Below are 8,436 nucleotides of genomic sequence, written 5' to 3'. Positions count from 1 at the left end.
TTACTGAAAATCGGTCCTTCTTGTGAAGTTAATCTCCTGACAGATAAGACAGTGAATTCCCCCCCCCATTCCCTCCTCCCTGCTTTCCTACATGCTCACAGATGGGTTGCAACAGAAAGATGACAAATGAGTTGTGTTTGGCTGGATTAATGGGTATTATCATGTTAATGGATGTTTATGGTGCAGTTTGGGAGGTTCACGCGGTTTCAAATAGTGTTGGTGTTCTGGGTAGCTGGAGCTTCTTCCCCCTGCGTATGCATGTGTGATTTTAGCTAGATTTTTATGCATATTTTTGGTCTTCTTAATGGGCCACAGCTATTCTGGATGTGGAAATGTTGGGCTCATGCAATATAATACAACATGCAAAATGCATGTGTTTGAGATCTGTCTTTCACGCTGTTTGTGAACATCGGCGCCTCATAATTCTGAGTCTACTTTGTCGCAATCACTTTTAAAATCTGACATATTGATCAGGAGTTTAGCCTGAGTAACTGCAGCACATATATCAACTCTGGTTGGTGATGTCAGGTCAGATTTGATGGCAAGATCATCTCAGAGCCAACCAGGATAATTCCTGGTGACCACATGCACCAGTGCCCTTAACTCATATTCATTTGGCCATGAAAATGTGTTTTGGCTAATCAGGGCATGGGAATTCTGTGTTAAAGGGGGCAGGTCCTGGGGAAAAGGTCTCATCACAGCCAGAGCAGAGAGGAAAGCAGCTGCTCCAATAAGTAACAGGACTTGAAGATCTAAAATCACACAGAGATAAATAACTTTTTGCTGTGGATTTTGAAAGATTGCTTTACCATTAAAAAATCTTTGTTCTATGAAACTGAAAAAGGGTATTCTTGTTTGCTCTCATTTTATTCTGCCCACGAGGCTTGTTTCTCTCTATTTTCAGTATTATTTCTGTACGCTTTATCTTGAGCCGATAGATATCTTTCATGCTAGATATATATAAAGGAATACATATGTCAGACATTTGTGTGTAAACTTCGCTTAAAATCCAAATGTTCATTTAAACATTAAAATACATCATTAGCATGCAGTATTGAGGGAGTTGTTCACATAAATGTACAGTTGTGTTGACACTCATTTCTTTTTTCTAGAAAGAGCAGCTATTTAAAATGTGGAATTGTCCCTGGAACACCGTAAAAGATAGAGTAACATCTCTATCAATTAATATATTTATTGACTTAGACACAATAAAAAATCATGAAGCTCTGAGATGCAATAAAAGCAAATGCTAAATTCTGTTTCATCTAATGCATAGGATTTTTTTCCTTAAAATTTGGGAAAATTATAGGAAACTAGAACAGCACAGCTTTCGATTAAGACAGTGAGAAAGCCTAGGAGATCTTCTAAAATCATTACCAAGAGGGATTTCAATGTACTGAAAAAAGTCATTGCCATTTATTTGGTATTCCTTCACCATACAGTGTAAAATAATTCCTTCATGTCTTTTCTAGCCTTAAAAATTCACCAAGCGTATGTGGACCTCACAGATGCAGCTTTAATTGAAAGTAATGTCAAAAACACTGTTTTGATCTGTTTTCTTTCTTTTGACATTCTCTGTTTTTGGAATGTGTTGAGTCTGTACGACCATTCTCTGCTCAGAAATTCATCTGGAAATTTACATATTTTAAAGGCTTCTTGCTCTATAATACAGCTGAGCATAATAGTGCAAGCTATACAGAAATTGAGGTGTGAAAGAGAAATTTCCCAATTTCAGTCCTTAACTGAAATATAAAAATAATTCTCCCCCATCTGGGAATTACTGCGCACAGCTTTCTTCTGACTAGGCTTGCTAGAGGGATAAAGTTCATATGATCCAACAATGGATAGACTTTCTCTTTTCTTTTTAATGATATTTTTGTAGATTCATTAATTTACTCGCTATAATTGAAATGCACAGAATGTTTCATACATTCGGAAATGTACAGAAAGACATTGCATCCAAACAAACCGTTAAATTTGCTGAAATTCAATAAATTACATATCATTCTGCAGGAGGATAAAGTCTGTTTCTGATGAAGTAAGTAATGTTCCTGACACAGAAAGGTATAAGTCCCACAGGAAACATTATATATCAAGGAGGCTCAGCATTTTACTGGATTATGCCCCAAGAGAAAGAAAGAAAAAAGGAAAGAAGGATAAAGTGAGACATTCATAAAGCTTATTCTGGGGCTCCTTTTGTTTCCCTCCCTGAACAAATAAAATTAAGAAAGACGCTGGTTGGTCAAAAAAAAAAAAAAAAAAAAAAAAGGTTGTTGGCTTGCATATAATTTTTCAAATGAATTATGAAGCCACCTACTGTTAAAAACAAATTGAATCTAAGGGCAGTGTACGTATACTCTGCCATTTAAAGGTAGGTCAAATTTTGACTGCTCAGTACTAAACGCTGTGGCTGTGAAACACCTCTCAGGTTGTACTGTTATATTTATTCCGAAATAAAGCTACAGCAACACTAGGTATATACAATATCCTCAGTTGGGGTCTTCCACTTTTATTAGCTGAGTCTGTCCATTACTTTACCAAACTGCAAAAGGTGGGGAGAAGACAGACTTAGCTGCTTTTGAACCCTCAAAACAGACAAAACTGTGAAATGAAGTAGTTTCAACAATGCTGGCTGTGTGCAGGCCACACAGAGGGATTATAGAAGGCTTCAAAAGGCAAAAGGAGCAGAACCTGGAAATAAACCTTCAAGCAAACCTGAACCTGAGCAAGAAATGCTAAGCATTAATGACAAATATCGTGTCTGCATATGCAAGTCAATAGTTTCTATGTGCATGTGCATATGTAAATACAGGCACAGGACTCAATTTTCCCCTCCTCTGTGGCTTTGCATGACTCAGGATATATCCACGATAGCACATGTTCAAAGCCAAACACCTTCTGGCACCCCCATATTGTGGATGCAAAGCTAATCCATAACACAGGTGACAGACTGGGATCAGAAATCCCAGGATATAACTCACTTTCCAGCTCAGCAGCATAAACTATGGTGCAAAAGAAGCCTTAATATCCATGAATGTGCTTCTTATTTGCAAAATATTGCTAATTATGAATCAGAGAGGAGTACTACACACAAGTAGGCAGTTCCTTCCTGGTTGCCAGGCTATTTTTCCAAGTGCTTGAATTGACCTAAAAGTTTTGTAAATCTAGCTGAAATAAGTAGTAATTCAGAAAAAGAAAATGCAAGCAAATAAACAAAAAAGTTCTATGGGGAAAACCATTCTGAGATTCTGTGATTCTGTGAAAAGGCAATGTTAAGATAACCTTTCAGAGGCAGTTAAACATAAAAATATTCAAGGTTATATTTTGAACTAGTTTTCAATAGTCATAATTTTAAAAGTTTAAGCATAAAAAACAAAAACTTTTTTTTCCAAATGCATTTTTTTCCATTTATTTGCGGGGGGAAGACGAAGGAAACTATTTAATTTGTCTCAAACTAAAATTATTTCTCCATTCATCTAATCAGAAAAATCAATAGCATTTAGGACATATGCACCAAACATTGCAAAGGGATCTGTCCCTAAGGTGGTGAGTACCAGGTAGGTTCTTTTAAAAAGCAATAAACCACCTTTTTCCTGTTATCCCAAGACAGACGCAATATCTGAGTGAATGGACTGACTTCTCTCTGTGGAAGCAGAGGTTAAAATTATTCTAAGCAGAGTCTGGTGTATTTTTGTCCATTATATATATTCTTTCTTTTCTTTCTCCTTTTCTTTTTGGATATTTGGAGCAGCAGTATTTTATTTTCACCTGTGAGGCATGTAGGTGGCTGAGGCTGCTGGGCCTGCTGGGTCACAGCTCTCGTGCTGGCTCGGTCCAGCGATCCCTGCTCTCCGACCATGCGGATGATCTCACTCCTTTTGCTCTCCTAGGCCATGGCCTCTCTTGTCTGCCCTTGAATAAAGACTCCGCTTGTTGGAATTGCTCTGCTGTGCAACCCACCTATTTAGTTGGGGTGCTAAAAGAATAGCTGTAAACGCTGGCACCGATTCTGTGCTGCACTTAGAGCTGCTCTCTTTCTACAGGCCTGGCGAGGGCTCCTGAGGCCCTACGTGTTCCAGACTGCAATGGGAATGTGCGGAGATGCAGCACTGACGCTTGCCTCAGGAGTACACACCAGTCCAGGTGTAAAGGTGTACTCGTGGTCCCCGGTGCTATGCTACTTATCATAATAACTGTGTTTGCTTTACTTGCAGGCCAGCAGCTTTCGGCCCAGTGGGCATTAATGCTGTGCATATCTAGTCAAATATACTCTTGCAGTACATTCTTGCAGTGTCCCTTTAGGAATGGTTTTTATACATTTTCAGGTGAGGAATATGTCAAGAAGGTGACAAGGGCATCCTCTGATGCCTTTATGTCCTTAATGAAAAAAAAAAAAAAAAAGATAGTTTTAATTTTTGCTGTTATGAGTCTCTGAATGTAAAACATGCTTTTTCTTTCTTTCTTTCTTTCTTTCTTTCTTTCTTTCTTTCTTTCTTTCTTTCTTTCTTTCTTTCTTTCTTTCTTTCTTTCTTTCTTTCTTTCTTTNCTTTCTTTCTTTCTTTCTTTCTTTCTTTCTTTCTTTCTTTCTTTCTTTCTTTCTTTCTTTCTTTCTTTCTTTCTTTCTTTCTTTCTTTCTTTCTTCCTGACAAACAGGCTGTTTTCAGGCTCATTTTTAGCTTGGCTAAAACAGTTTCAGGTGCAGCTTTGTGAGATACACTTCGGCTTCGAGATAGTGACTCATCTAGCAATAGGTGCAGTTGCATGTCCCAAGCCTTAGCCACCTTCTGCTCCACTTAACTGAGAGTGAGCGTGTGTGCGTGCAAGTGTGTAAGGGAGAAAAAACATATTACTTTAAAGATGAAGACTTTACCATGATGTTTGGGTGAACAAAGGGAGTGGGCTTTAAGGAGAGAACAGATCTCCCTGAGGAATGTAGGCTTTCCGCCCCCTTTGCTTTCTCAGACAACTGTTATTTTTCAGTATTTTATTATGCCAGCAATAAAAGAAATCTTGTAATAAAATCATATCACTGCCTCATCCAAGGCAAGTTTAGATGTTGTCACAGCGATATACTTTGTCATAGATTTATTATTAAGTTGTTGCATAATGTAGCGGAATAGAGTTATAACAATTGAACTCTAACAAAGTTTTAATACAGGACTGTGAAATTTTAACACAAAGTAGATTTCTCCAAGACAGACTGTCATTATCTGCAAACTTCCAATGACAAATCAGATGACTTAATGCAAAAAATGCAATTTAACAGCATTTGTTATTATCTGTACAGCTTTATTATTGTCTTTTTATTGTATTCATAATCTGGAAATAATGTAAAAGAGATATATGACTGATCATGTAATGACCAATGGCATATTGTATCTTGTTTAGCAGGTGGCTGTCCTCTTGTCTTATTGGGGAATATATAGTTTAACAAGATACTTGCCATCATTTTCTTAACAGGGATAATAAACAGAACAATTCTGCATAAAAGCTCATATCAGCTTCTTTCATGCCTTTTCTTTTCAGAAGGCTGCCTAAGGGTTTAAGCAATTTAGTTGTCTGACCCGCATCCTTTCTCTGCAGTCTGCAGTTCTTTTGTTTAACATTAGTATGTGGGCAAACAGCATTCAGAGCTGTGCAGAGCTTATCAGCCTGTGCTCAGTCGACCAGAACCCCATTCTGTGTATCTAAGAGGGGCCACGTTTAATGCTTCACAGTAGGAGCATCTGCAGTTTCCAAAAATGACTTGTTTATCAGATAAACTCTGTCCTTGCACTGACACATAGTGGCTCTTCAATATCATGCTCTCCTGTATGAGAACTGAGCAAAACAGGATATGCACAGTGAATAACAAGTGAAATTTATGCACATAGCATGGTGACATAGGTACCCTATAATGCCATGCGGGGTGTCACTGAATACATGCAGTAGCTACAGGGTTTGGTAACACCACTGTGAAACTTCTTCGTTAGCTTTCCAAAATGTTTTAGTTACTCACGCTCAAGATATTAGAGCACATGCTCCAAAGTGAGCAAATGTTAATTAATCTACTTATTTTTGCTTGGAGTTTAATTAGAGGTAACATTAGCGGCCCAGCTTCTGAGGCAGAGAGGTTCAGAGCAGGCCCTGGCACTGCCTCTGTGGCTCTTCTGAAGGGTTCTAAGATAGAGCAGTGCTGACCTGTGAGGCTATACCTGAAACTTTTACCTCTGATAGTCTGTGAGGTCAAGGTGTGGTGGAGGAACATGGCCCTGCAATCCAATTGAAAAAAAAATCCTTCTGTTTTATACTGCTTTTTCTTTTTTTTTTTTTTAGAGTAGGCAGAGTCATACTTCTGGTCTAAAAATCATCAATATCTACTTTAAGAATGCATGAGAATTATGCATTATATATTTAAAATGAGGACCTTGCTAAGTATTTAAGATATTATACATAATATTCAGCCAGTGATTGAGAAAAAAATGTTTATTAACATATAGCCAAAAATAGGCAGAAGAGGCAGCTTAGAATTATCTTTGTGCTTGAGGCTCAAGATCCAGTGAGAGCAAAATTCTGTGAGCTCAGGCAAGTGCAGCTGATCTCTCAAATTCTCCATCAGTCTGAACAAATGAAATCTTATAAGATGAGTTGGCTTTGAAAGCTTTCTGGACTGCTCTGGAGTCTTTTCCAAGCACACTGGGCTGAAATATCTACTTGCTCGTGAACCAAGGAATAAGAGAAATGAGGTAAGCGGCAGAGGTTTGGCTCTAAACCAGCCCCAATCTCCCTGAAAATTCAGATGAGCTTGTACTCCAGAATGATACCCTTGACTAGTTGTAATGATTTTATTATATGAAATTGATATTATATTGCAAATGGCAGTGGCCCAGAAGGAACCCGATGAAATTAATGTCATCATCTGAATAATTAAGATTTTCAGTTTGAAGACAAGAATACAGCAAATCTGTCACTTTCTGTACATACAGTGGCTGAAACAGTAGACTGGGAGCATGGACTAACACCAGGATTTCACCTCCTTATCCCTCCTCACCCCCCTTCACCAATCCACGCTGGCAGGCCAACTAGTCAGAGAAAAATTGTTAATGAGGGTTAAATGGAAGTTATCTATTAAATGTCATTCTGGGATCAAGACAATGGAGCTTTATTTTGAATGATGTCCATATTTTTCTTCTTCTTTATTCTCCTACCTTATCCCTCCCCCCACCTGAAGGAAAATATCCACTGGATGCCTGGCAGCATCCTCTGATTGTTCGCTGTTTTCCTGACACTAAATCTACTGTGTCATATTCCTTGCATGGGCTGCAGATTTTGGCCTTTTCACCTGCTGTTTTGGTTGGCTTTAGATGCAAAGAGAAGAATATGAAAAGGAGAGGGGGGAGGGAGGCAAGTTGGGAATGCTGGAGCTAAAAAAAAAAAAAAAGGCAAATGTTTTTAGCGCCTTCATCTAGACATGTGTCCCCTCACTCTGTGACATGGCTGCTCCAATGTTGCCATGGTGAGGATTTCTAATCATCCCTACACATGACAGGCTCCTATTTGTCTGCACTCCCTTGGGTGTAAATTTCTAGGCTTAAAAAAAAAAAATCCATGTGAGCGTATCATCCGCCGTGCAGATGTTTCGCTGCTTTAGAATATCAGGCAGCTGCTTGTGCCACCGTCGACAGCTAATTGGAGACTGCATCGCAGGAACAGAGGCGTAATTATGGCATAAATACACATCCTCTGGTGCATCATTGTATCTCTATTAACAGAAAATTTTAAACAGTGTTCAGAGTGTAATTAGTGTAGTTGATAAAGTTGTAAAACATGTAAATAAGGGAAATAGCAGGTACGTGGCCAATCCACTACCCAGCACTAGGGGATGCAGATTATTGCCTATTTAGAAATAATTAGCAAAGCTGCATTAGCAAAGCCTGTGTCCAACAGAAGCAATGCAAACATTTATTCTGGTAACAGCTCTTTCTGTGCTAGCCATGAAAATCTACTAATATTGGTAATTTAGCCCTCATTACCAGAGGATAAAGCATGAAAAGAGCTCAGACATGAAATATGACAAGTAATATTAATTTTTATTCCGGAGGAAAGGATGCTTTCTGGGGCTGCATGCTGATTGCTCGGCGGGGTCTCGGCGCTGTGTGCGCGCAGGAGGCGGCTGCCGGGAAGCCGGGCGCGGGGCGGCCCGTCGGCTCCGCGCCGGAGGAGCACGCGGGGGTCCCGATGGCAGCAGGGGCACGCGGCTTATGGCCTCTCCGCATGCCGCCCTCTTCTCCTCTGCATCCCCCCATCCTTCCCAGAATGCGGGGCACCGCGTGCGAGAAATCACGGCTTCCCCCTCGACGTGTGCGTGCTGCATCGCGCGGCTCGAAGCCTGCTGTCCTGCGACCGCAAACAGCACCACTGCTCCCCGCTCTGCTTTACAGATGCACTTGCTAATGA

This window comes from Nothoprocta perdicaria, unplaced genomic scaffold (assembly GCF_003342845.1).
Source record: "Nothoprocta perdicaria isolate Ctin4 unplaced genomic scaffold, notPer1 scaffold_220, whole genome shotgun sequence".
Taxonomy (NCBI): domain Eukaryota; kingdom Metazoa; phylum Chordata; class Aves; order Tinamiformes; family Tinamidae; genus Nothoprocta; species Nothoprocta perdicaria.
The sequence above is the reverse complement of the archived record's forward strand: the minus strand, read 5'-3'. Positions refer to the sequence as shown.